The sequence below is a fragment of the Lemur catta genome, chromosome 3 (assembly GCF_020740605.2).
Source record: "Lemur catta isolate mLemCat1 chromosome 3, mLemCat1.pri, whole genome shotgun sequence".
NCBI lineage: Eukaryota > Metazoa > Chordata > Mammalia > Primates > Lemuridae > Lemur > Lemur catta.
The window spans coordinates 51,924,755-51,937,261 of record NC_059130.1 but is presented as its reverse complement, the minus strand read 5'-3'; the positions used below and the strand labels follow the sequence as shown (position 1 = coordinate 51,937,261).

General features: G+C 42.1%; 1 pseudogene; it reads right to left on the bottom strand.

Annotated features, from left to right (window-relative positions):
* Positions 1-2,503: 2,503 nt before the first annotated feature.
* Positions 2,504-2,599, bottom strand: LOC123636209 (annotated as a pseudogene).
* Between the last annotated feature and the right edge of the window lie 9,908 nt (positions 2,600-12,507).

The following is a 12,507-nucleotide window of genomic DNA, read 5'->3' as shown; positions in this document are numbered from 1 at the left end:
ATCAAGAAGCCCATTCCTCTCTCTCAGCTGCAGTAACTCCTTCTCCATCAGCTCTTTCCTCTCAGCCTCCTGCCATACTCAAGTCTTCTCTGGCTTTGTGCATTTCTTCTTCCAATGTGCAGAGCTAGCACTGCCCACTTCTCTCCTTTCCTACATAAACTAAACTCCCCTCTATTGGATTTTTACCCCTTTCTTCTGCTGCAGCAGCTGGTTTGATGGCTGTTAAAGAAGAAAGTTTTTCTCCACTTTATTCTAGTTTTGTGATTATGAATTTACCTTTAGTGACAGGTTGTTCTCTCTCTTCTGATTGTTCCTCCTTAGTCTTCTTTTTCTTAGCTCAGGCTGTTCCTGTAAGTTATCTTCCAGGTTTCTAGACTTGGCTTGTTCAGTTTTCCACACTGCAATTCCTCTGGACAGCCTCATTTAAGCCCTCAAGCCCATAATTTATCATTTCTTTGCAGGTCATTCCTTGGCAACCCTCCTGAGGTTGGAATTTCCAGTTGCCTTTTGACAATCTCACATCATTGCCTTTTCCTTCATTTATTCATCCACTCAACAAATACCGAGTGCCACTGAAACATGTCTAAAACCATCTAATTATCTCTGCCCATCCCCACTCCTATCTGCATTTTGTCCTGTTCTTTCTCTGGATAAATGACATCTTAATCACTCCACCTGAATGAGGATCTTAGAAGTCACCTTCAGTTTCCTCACCTAGATATCTAATCAACTGCTGAGTCAGTTTGGCCATATGCCCTGGATCCTGTTATTTTTCTCTCGAGAAGGTAAAAGCTATAATAGTTTTTCTTAGGGGCAGGAGCTAATTTTATTTCTCTTAGCAATCTCCCAACATGACTTGGTACAGTTTCCCTAGGACACTATTTATGGAGTTTCCCTAGGACTGAGAGGAACTCCATAAATATTGTTGAAGTATATTGAGCTGAAATCACACATGAAGTGATTGACATTTATCATAAGAATCTTATAGGACATATCTATTTCTTCTTTGACAAAAACACAAATGGAATCAATTATCAATTAATACCTCTTGCACTAATTTTAATTTTAGAATTAAGACTCTAAAATTCTATACAAATGGTACAAAAAAGTTATGTAATGGGCCTGAAAACATTACTTTTAAAGATGGAAGTAGAATTTTTCAGAGAAAAGATTGTCCTTCATTTAGCAAAAGACCTGGGATATGAAAGATGAAATCTCCAAGGATAAATTACTTTGTATAAGAAAAGTGTCAAGAATGGAAGGCTGGCAGGCAGAAGGGAAGCTAGAAAGAGGAGCTGAGGGCAGTAGAATCAGGTGGAAATGTTGCCAGGGACCTCCACAAAGAGAGCTGGTAAGTGGTTAAAAATGACGGGGTTGGTTTTAAACACAGGGATGTCTGTCTAACATTAGGTTTTAAGTTATTGGCTGTGTGGTGTTGTAATTTGATATAACTCCCATCCTATATCAAACTAGATTTACGGAACTCAGAGGGTCCACCAAAGCGATTTTTCCTAAGCAAAGCAAATCTGCTCCATGTTCTGGTATACACTTTTAAGCACCTCTCAGACACTCTATCACTCTAAAGTATCAAGTGGATTCTACCAAGTAATGATCAGTTATGCAACAAGATGTTTATAAAGATTCTAGAATGGAGTATAAAAGCAGTTGCAAAAGCCTGTGATATGATGGATGCTTGAGGAACCACCAAGTGTCTGTTTAACTGAGGGTATCTGGCCCTGCGTGGCCATGAGCTATGTGTGAATCACCATGTGAAAGGGGAGCTCCGGTAACTGTTACTCTTCATAGTCTTAATTCTGAACTCGACCTGCTCTTCTTTCTGTTTCTCCTCTACTTCTGACTCTCTGAGTTAACAAGTTTGATGTCTTTCCTCTGCTGTCTGTTCTACGTTTGGATTTGATATTCACCCCATTTTCCCTCAGGTATGACTGTGGCTCCTCTCAGCAAAGACTCTGGTCCTCCCCTCTGCAGGGCTGTGTTTGCCCATCTCAGGTAAATACTCGGGGCCTAGGTAAACTATGGGACCTTTCAACGGGGGCTCCACCCCTGTGGGTGGAACACTCAGCTGGTTTGGCGCTGGAACTGCACACTGGGAAGGCATGAGCTGACATAGTTCTTCCTTCAAATATTTGGAAGAGGCATTTTTTCTTATTCTCTATGGCCCCAAGGCATAGAATGAGAAATAGTGGGGCATTAAAAGGACAGAGTATAGCTCAAAACAAAAAGGTACTTGACAGCAGGCAGAGCAGCCACAATGGTCATTTCCTCCTCACTGAAAGGGCTAAAGCAATTGCTGGAAGACCATCATGTGAAAATGCTCTGGGCAGGTTTGCAAAGGGAGTCGTGCATCCTGTGGATCATTTTACTAGAGGGTCGACAGGTTCCTTCAGTGCTGAAGTTCTCAGATTCTAAACTTCCGTAATTGTTTGAGTTAAAAAGAAAAAAGTCAGATGCTTGACTACAAAGGGCAATTTAGGGTTAGTACTATTTCTTTTTTGTTTTCTTTTTTTATTGTTAAAACAGGGGCCATGCTAATCATCTCCGTATCATTCCAATTTTAGTATATGTACTGCCGTAGCACACACTGGAGAACTATTAGAGGGTCACTAGAATAGGAAGAATGAAATTCAAAATTGAGACGAGAAGCAGAAGAGTTTAAATCTGGGGGTGGGGGTGGGGGCGGGCACCATATCCTCAGAAGGGATCTATTAAACTGTGTTTTCTGTGCCAAATAGAGCAGCTTAGACCTAAAGAATGTCAGCAATTTTCGTCCTCCCACACGGCTACTTTATAATAATTAGTTTTACTACTTTTTTCACAAGCTATTACTTTAATTATTTTAATTAGATTGTTCATGCGCTCAAGTTGTTTACAAGCACTTTTCTTTTTATAGCATATCAATAAACAGTAGAGAGAAACTACCACCTTGGAGAGCCAGGCAGTTTCTACTAGGTAGGCCATGGCCTAGAGAATGCAAGTAGCTTCTTCCATCCTAAACTGGAAACCATCCAGCATCCTGGGCCCTCCTTAGAGGGAAATGGGAGCCCCTTCTCTGAGAAAAGGCTATCGTCCCCTCTGTATCCTCTGTGGTCATTGCCCCTTGAATCAAAACAACGGAGAGCAAATAACCTGTTTGGGGCATGTTCCTCCGACAACAACTATGGAGTAAATACTAAAGGTTATGGATGGTTAGCTGTCAGCTTTTATTAAAATTCCACATACCTGGCATTTCTTAGCTATCTGGTTTCTTAGCTATCCTGGTTCCACCCCTTATAGTTGTGTGACATTGAAAAAGTTACTTAACTTTTTGAATTCTCAGTTCATCTATCTCTCAAATGAAGGTAGAAGCACCAAACTAGTAGGGTTATTTTGAGAATTATATGAGTTACAGGTGCTAAGATCTTTTCCGGCGTAGAGTGGTCATTCCCTCATTATCTACTCTTTTCCCCTCTTGCCTTCATTTCTCCTCCTTCTATTCTAGGCTATTAGCAATTTTGACATGACAAAATTGGGATTCCTTGGTTCCAGACTTCAGGGCTCTTTCTTACTTCATTATTGTTCTTAATCCTATTCTTTAGATAAATACAAAAGAGTCAAAGTGAAATAAGTAGAGAAAACAATTTCCAAGGAATAATCACTGCTTGAATAGTCCTATTAGGACATCTGAAAGACCCCAAGTTCCTTTTCTCTGTGGCTATTATATCATATTCTCAAAAGTTATGGACACATGCCTCCTTGAATGTATGTGCCCCTCAGCCTTGTTCTTCCCCACCTGCTGGGGGCTGCCCCTCCCCGTGGGAAGGTGAGCTGCAGGTGCCTCAGGCCCTGCCCACGGCCTCAGAATATCAGCTCCAGGGTCAGAGACCACAGGACAGAGACAGAGGTTTTGCTCCTCAAGGGCCCTACATGCCTTTTATTTTGTTGTCTAAAATCATGTTTTGAGTTCTTCTTTGAACAAAGCCCAGGACTCCGGAGAAGCCCTGTTGCCTTGCTTCCAGCCCAGTTGCTCGTTTGCTCAGGTATAAACTTGTAACAAAAAGAAACCAAAATTTACCAACCACATCCCAAGAACCCCATCCTTTCTGTAGATAGAGCTGCTTACTCACCACCAGGGAAGTGTGACTTTTAAAAAAATTTTATTAAAACTTGACTTGGTTAATAAAGACAAATATTCTCTCCAAGACCTTTCCTATAATTAGATCTAGAACAGTGAAAAACAATTTGGTCTATGTTTGAATTGAAAATTTTGCACTTGGCGTCATAAATTGTATTATTTCAATTAAATGTCATAACTGAAATATTATTTTTGGTATAATTTAAATACCAAAGTGGAAACTGCCCACTTAAGTTTTCAAAAGGAATCTTTTGGCACCATCTTGTGACTGTTTTGGTACAACTCAAAAAACAAGACTTTCAGCCTCTCTCTTACTTAAGATTTCAAAAGGCATCTTCTAGCACCCTCTTGCGGCACCTTACAGAACTAGACGAAAGAATGGCTACAGGATGATTGATGCCTCTTGTCCCTGGAATTGCTCTTGTTGTAACTGTTAGTGACTCCCTGAAAATCATAGTATAGCCACATTTTTATTAATTTTGTTTGTGTAAATTTGAAGTTCAATATAAGAAATATTGTCTCATTTTAACCTCAAAAATGTAAATAAAAGGACTCCCTCTAAAAATTTGAAATTTTTAAGAACCACAGATAGTTAATGCTGACCAGCCAAAGAAAACATAGACTATATGTATGCTATTTCCACACAGCAGCCCCGCTTTGGCTAGTGAATAGAAATTCCCTAAAGCTGGTGCCTATGCACGAGGCACTGTTCTAATTTTGCCACATGTAATTTCACATGTGAATTCTCACCACAAAGGGTAGGCCCTCTGCCATAGCCCTTATTTCCCAAAGAGAAAACGGGAGCACAGAGAGGCAACTGCCCAAGGCCAATGACTGGTCAGCAGCAGAGCTGGCATGCGAAGCAGACCATGAAGACAGCCACTGCCACAGAGCCCACGCCCCCCTCTTCTACTTCATACTACCTGCTACTGTGACTTGTCTGTTGTCACCTGCTTTTAACCTTCACCATTATCATAGCCCTTTAGCAAGTCATCTAAGTGTTTGTTAAATGGTGTTGTGAATCCTGAAAAAAATGCCTGAAAAATCTCACATTTAAAGTGGACTTTAGGTGTGATAAAATTTGAAGTACAATATAAGAAATATCAATAGAGTCTCATTTTAACTTCAAAAATGGAAATTAAGAAAATCCTTCCACATTTTCTACATTTGTTAAAACTACAAGATCTCAAAGCTGGCCAGCCAAGCAATTTCGATAATACCTGTGCTGTTAATTTAGAATAAACTTTGCAAGGCTTCTCAATCATGGCACTATTGACATATTGGGCCTAATCATTTTTCGTTGTTGAGGGCTGTCTTGTGCATTGTAGGACGTTCACCAGCATCCCTGGTTTCTATGCAGGAGATGTAACACCCCTCTAGTCATGACAATCAAAAATTTCTCCAGACGGTGCCAAATGGCTGGAGAGGGGGCAATGGAGAGGCCCAAAATTCTCCTGGGTTGAGAACCATTGAGATAGGGCACACTATGAAATATTGAAAAAAGTAAAAATTAAAGCACCATTATAGCTGGTATAACTTTAATTTCCCCAAATTTTCCTGAAACAGGGAAAGAAGAATTGGAAACATGTAAAATTGCCATTGGCCTGGCTACAAGATTAGCTTGGAGAAAAATGCCACAAAACTGCCATGTTTATATATCATGTAGGCTAAGAATGCAGAATGTCCCCCCATCATGCTGATTCCTATGGAAAAATCAATCTTGAGTATGTAAGGGTTTTTTTTGTTTGTTTGTTTGTTTTTGTTTTTTTTTTTTTTTTGAGACAGAGTCTCACTTTGTTGCCCGGGCTAGAGTGCTGTGGGGTCAGCCTTGCTCATAGCAACCTCAAACTCCTGGGCTCAAGCAATCCTTCTGTCTCAGCCTCCCAAGCAGCTGGGATTACAGGCATGCACCACCATGCCCAGCTAATTTTGTTTTTATATATATTTTTTTAGTTGTCCAGCTAATTTCTTTCTATATTTTTTAGTAGAGACAGGGCCTCGCTCTTGCTCAGGCTGGTCTCGAACTCCTGAGCTCAAACGATCCACCAGCCTTGGCCTCCCAGAGAGCTAGGATTACAGGCGTGAGCCACCAAGCCCGGCCGAGTATGTAAGATTTTCATAATTGCATTGTGTAATTGCATCATAAAATGTGACTGCTGTGTTTCCAGAAGACTCCAAAGACTTACTCTTGTGATCTCTTGACCTTCAGGCTTTCAACTTAATGTAACATTTCACTTATTTTTCTCTGCATCCTTCCAGAGCTATTACCAGTCAACAACTGCAGTTCCTCCTCATATTTGGTATGAGCTCAAAGATTTATATCTCCTCCCTCCAGATATAGAATCTTCTAAGAGTTTCCAAGGATAACTTCACCTCTTCCACCAATATCTAGGAATGTCTCAATATCCTAACTTAAATACTTCAAAATTTCACTACTTTTGCTACCACTTTTAACCCCTGCCTTTTTTTCCATTGTCAATATTTCATTCATCATTCATTTGATAATTACCTTTATACTCCAGTGTTAAGTGCCAAGGATACATAAAGCATTAAGCTGGCCCCTAGGGAGCCCACCTGAAGGTCCAGTACAGAAGAGAGCAGAGAGATTACAATGCATTGTGGGTAACAAGTGATATATGCAGGTATCAACGAAGGGCTGTGGGGGCCTAGAAGAGGAACTAAATGGGAGAAGGATCACAGAGGAGGTTGCAATTAATCTGGATATAGAAGGATAAATAGGTGTTTGCCAGGCAAAGGAAATAACAAAGAGCACCCCAGGCAGAATGAATAACATATGCAAAGACCAGAGCTGTGAATGGATCTGGTTTGTTTCTATTCTTGCTCTAGATCCCTCCTTCCACAGCACTCAGGGCTACCACATGGTAGGGAGGAGGTCATTTTTTCTGACCACACCATGGCTCCTGCTCCAGGCCCTGCCACTCTTCCAGTCACCTCTCCCTCATCTAACTCCAACTCTCCTTTCCTGCTCATGTTCATTTGCCAGACATGTCAACTCCATCTCTATTCTCTCTGTCTCTTTCAACCTCATCTCTTGCTGTAGGGCCCTTACCGCTATCCAAACACAACCTGCATCTGTCCTCGAATCTGGTGAGACTCCTGACTGCTCTTGGCCATAGTCTCTGCCCTTTCCAAACTATCTGACCATAAGCTTCATCTGGACTGTGGATCACTTCTTCATGCCGGAGCTGCAGGGAGGCAGGGAGAGCAATGATCTGGTATTTTCAGCCTCTAAGGGTGAGCTCTGTGGCAAAGGAGAAGAGGGATGGGGGCTGGTAGTGACACAGCCACCAACAGTGTGGCTGCAGTTTAAAAGTCAGGCCCGTGTCCCAGAAGACCTGGCAGATTTCTCTCCCAGCTCCTATTCCCACTGCCTTTGCCATGGCCTGACGGCCTCACTCCCTTCTGGCCCTCCCCTTGATAGCTTTTGTCCTTCAGCTACTGCAGCACATGCCCGCCTCAAGCCCTCTGTGCTTACTCTCTTAGCTGCATGGTTTCCTCCCCGTTTCCTCCACATCACTTCTCAAATGTCACCTTTCCTGAGAGGTTTCCCGACAAACCTCTATAGAATAGCAGCCCCCATCATGACCAGCAATTCCTACCCTCCCTGACATATCTCTGTGTCTGTCTACTTTCTGTCTCCCCTCCATGAGGGCAGGGACTTTATCCATTTTGTTCTCTGCCATATTCCTGGGGCCTTGAAGAGTGTCTGGCACACAGTCAGTAAACACCAACTGAATATATGGTGGAAGAATCAAGTCCCATTTCCACTATCTCTAGCAGAACTGATATTTCCTAGCCATGAAGTTTGGGTGAGTTTTCCCCACCTCTAGGTGCCAGGCTAGAATAGGGAAGGAGGATTTGATGGCCTCCTTCAAATCCTCTTGGCTCCAAGATATGCACTTAGTTCCCTGGGTACATACTTCCCCAAGCCCAAGTTGAACAGCACAGGCAGTGGTTGGTTCAGGGCTTGGAAGGTGGCTTAAGTTAGGCTGATCCAACTAAAGTCCCTTTGGCTTGGTGGTTAGGGAAAGGGAAGCTCTCTGTTCTCCGGGTAGGCAGAGTGAACCCTGGTAAGAGTAGAATGGCTGCAAGTGCTTTGTTAATAGGAGAAACCCCAGCCTGAAGACAGGTCAAAACCTGAACCAAGAGTGTCAATAGACAAATATAGCCAGAGCTCTTACTATGGTGTGAACCTCCCCTAATCCTGCTGGATCTTTACAATTTCTGGACTCTGTTTTGTAAACTAATGGATTCCCTTAGTGTTTATGTCCACTTGAGATAAGTTTTCTTTTTTTGTGCAGTCTAAAGTATCCTAACTGAGACCCTGTCCTTAAAGTGTGTAGGGGCTGTGGGGACTCTTGGTCCTCTGAAAAAGCACTGACAAGATGTGGATTAATTGGCATACAAATTTATTTAACGTGTATACACAGGAGCCTTCAGAATGAAGACCTAATGATACAAGGGAAATTGTCCATTTTTACGCTTAGGTTCAACAAAGTATGAACAGTCATGTAGAAATATGATGGGACAAAAAGGGTATGATCTAATGCTAATAGACTAAGTGGCAAAACCCAGCAAGGCCTGTCTGTCTAGATTCTTCTTGCTGTCTCTGAGCATGCATTCCTTCCTCTGGGCATGGGGCAGGGCTTTCTCTGGAATAGAGGTCTTATGACCTACAATCAAACAAGGTAGGTCAGATAATTTCTTTAGGGCCAGTTTTTACACAGAATAATGTTAGGTTTTACAGCTGGCTTTTGGGAAAAGGGGTTTCAATTTCTATGACTGGCCTTGGGGAAGAGTTTCTAGTTTCTATGGCTAGCCTCGGGGGGAGAATGGGAACTGAGAGACAGGAAGAGGGGAGAAGGTCAGAGAAAAGCTTTGCTTCTAAGGATGCTTCTGAGGCTTTCATTTTGGGCTATCATTTTGTGAGCCCCAACAAGTGCTACCGTGGCCTGGTAATGTTTTAAGAAGGATATTTACAAATTAGAATATTTGTTTATTATTGAATGAATGAATTTATTCATCAAGTATTTATGGAATACCCTACATGTACTTTAGAGAGTGAGCAAAATGATAAAGGACAGAAAACCTACCTTCTTTGAGGTAAAATGATAAGAAATGGGGAGTGTTTGGTCTCAAGGGGAGAAGACTTAGAAGGGCTATGATGATGTCTTAATGACAGATGTAGTTTCATATATTTGAAGGGGGTGACATGTTGAGACATGGATTTAGCTAGGACCTGCTGAAATACACAATTATCTTAATTCTGTTGTGGATGCCAACCCCTTTTCCTGTACCAGAGGGCAATATATTCACAGAGAACAAAGCAAGGCAAGGCAAAACTTCACAATTGGCTTGGGCTTCAGAGCCAAACCACCACCATGCTTCCTCTCAAAAGGAAAAGTACTCCTTGCCCAAGCCAGACTGGCCTGAAGGGGCTGGGGTCAAGGCAGGACAGAAGGGCCTCTCCTGGTTCCTTCTGTTTCAAAGCTCACACCCTTGGCATGGATCTTACCACTCCAACGGGAAGAGAGGATGCCCATGCCAGTCCAAACCATGTGGGGAGCCCAGTGCAGGAATAAAAGATTCATATGTATATCTGTATCTTCCCCTCTCTCTCCCCACACCTAAACTTCAGGTGAGATCACAGCCTTGATCAACAGTAGAATTTCAACCTCACGAGAGACCATGAGCCAGAGGTACCTAGCTAAGCCATGCAGGGACTCCTGATCCACACAAATTGTGAGATAATACATTTTTGTTTTTCAGTCTGCCAAGTTTCAGGGGTAATTTGTTATGCAGCAATAAACAACCAACACTAATGGGTACACAGAATTCCACTGTGTAAATTTCAGTTATTTCCAATTTTCCCAATTATAATCTAGCATTAAATATCTTTGTACATATATTCTTGTGTATTCCTGAAAGTAATTGTGTAAGATAAATTATTAGACATTGAATTGTCTACTCCTATTTTGAATTATAATAAATATGGTCAAATTATTCTCCCCAAAGATTATATACCAATTATACTCCCATTAAAAGTTCCTGAGAATGTCGTTTGCCCCATAACCTTGCCAATACCAAGTATTATAGATTTTTATCATTTACCAGTTTGAGAGGGAAAAAAATAAGTATTTTGTATGGATTGTTTATCCCTTTCCAAGTGCCACCCCACGGCTTTACGGTCCTTTTTCCATTTGATCCATGCAAAAAGCCTATGATGTATGTATTATTATTACCGCATTTTACAAATGATGAAAACAAGACTTGACCAAGAATACATAACAATTAAGTAGTAGACCAGGTAGACTCAGGTAGTCTGACCTCAGAATCTGAGCTTCAGTGACTGGTGAGATTGTGCCTAGTCTCCAGTGGCCAATAAGTCCATTCGTTTCTCCTTCTCTGTGAGTTGTATTACTCATGTTCTTTCCTCGTGTGCTGAATGTCTTCTTTTTGCCGCATCACATTCACTCTCTCCCTTCTCCATCCTGGTCTTATAGTTTGACCCTCATGGACTTCATCCGTGTGGCTTTGGCTTCCTGGGTTCAGCCAATGGAGAGCCTGGCAGGAGGTTGGTGGTAGGAAGGGATTAAGTTAAAGTCTGTATTTCCTTGGGTCCCTCCCTGTGAGATTGCCTCTGACTCACTGTATCTTTAGAACAAAGTCTGTCGCTTTTCCAACCTAATCTTCTCCCTCTCTGGGCTTCTGTAACCTTTCTTCCCTTTTGTCTTTTCAGAGCGAGAAGTGCTAACTGGGGCTGCTACCTGGAGCTACCAGGTAGCTGCACTATCTCATGTAGTTCCCTTAAATCACAACTATACAAATGGTCCCTTTGTGAATAAACTCCCTTTGGTTTATCCTATTTTGGGTATATACTATTATTTTCACTTTTTTTATTATGTTGGCATTTCTAACTGAATTGTAGGTACTCTGTCTGTATATTAATGTCACCACCCTTTGTTTATAATTTATTGTGGGAACATTTTCCCCAGCTTGTTGCTTTTGAGTTTTATTTAGTATGGTTTTGTACAGGTTTATTTATAGGCTTACTCAAGACTCCAGTCTAGAAAATGTGGCCTTGATCTTGACAAGTACATGGCAACTCCCCCACTTCTCTTTAGGGTGAAATGAATGTTTGGATTTGATCCACCTGTGGCCCGAATATCAGTTTCCCCTCCTTAAAAGGTTATGTTCCTCTAAAGTATTTGGAAAGATTATATCTTGTGTTCCAGAGTTATCTATCAGGAGCTGTTCTTCAATTTCATGTGCCTCTTTCCTTTCCTCCCACTCTGCTGTGGACCTTGGATAATCTCATGGCTGCTACCTGTTTGGAATTCCTAGCCACAGTCCATTCCCCTCAAAGGGTCCTTCCACCAGGCATCAGGTGAAGTATGAGTGTGAGGAAGGCCACACTTCATTTATTATATGCTCCCTTTATTTTCCAAAATACCATCACACGAGCCTACACAGTTTATCAGAATTTGCTGGGAGTAGGGAGGGGGAGGATTGCTTTTGAGGTAAAGGGAATTATAATACAGGATGGTGGGGGAAGAGGACCAAATCTGAGGGCTGAATGTGATTTTTCCAGTAGCACATTCAGGAGGCTAAATTATGTCATGCTGCATCTTGATCACTAACGTCATTCCCTATCCTTAGATCCTTCTCCTAACCTTCTTCTAATTCCACCTTTCTAAGAAACCCTGATACTTGTTCACGTGGGTCAGTCTTATGCCAGAATTATTTCCCTACCTCCAGCAATAAATTTTCCTTAGAATACTGAAGGGGAAGTGGGGCTCTAACACCACACACTGATGGAGGGATCTGTTGCCTTTGCAAGTTCCCCAGAGCTGTAAGGGGAGGGATTCAACACTTGAAATCCTGCGAGGAGTCCAGAGTGGGCAGCCGCCCCTTTGAGGTCATCCCACTGCATGAGCTGCAGACCTGTCTTTATGTTCCCAGTACCGAATGTTATTAACTTCTTTCCTTCATCTCATGCTTTCAGATTAGTCCCTTCAGGCCTCGTAGAATAAGAAATGGACTGTAAATGGCCACTCTTTTGGCCACACACCCTGCAGCAGCTTGACAATATCTCTCATGAAAGGATGGTATTTTGTTTTTAACCAAGGACCACTCCTTGCCTTAGTTTGAGGACAAAGGAGGGAGGAAGTATTGATTATCTGTCTTTGAGGGAAGAAAGAATAGGGGAGCCAGAAGAGAGAGGCACGTTTTACCTTCCCTGGAAAAGGACACCAGGACCAACAAGTCAGATCCTAAGTTAGAGCTACGCAGCAAGGGAACAGTTCACTTTGGAAGGTGGAAGGTCCTTGTCCTTGGAAGTGTGTGATGCCATG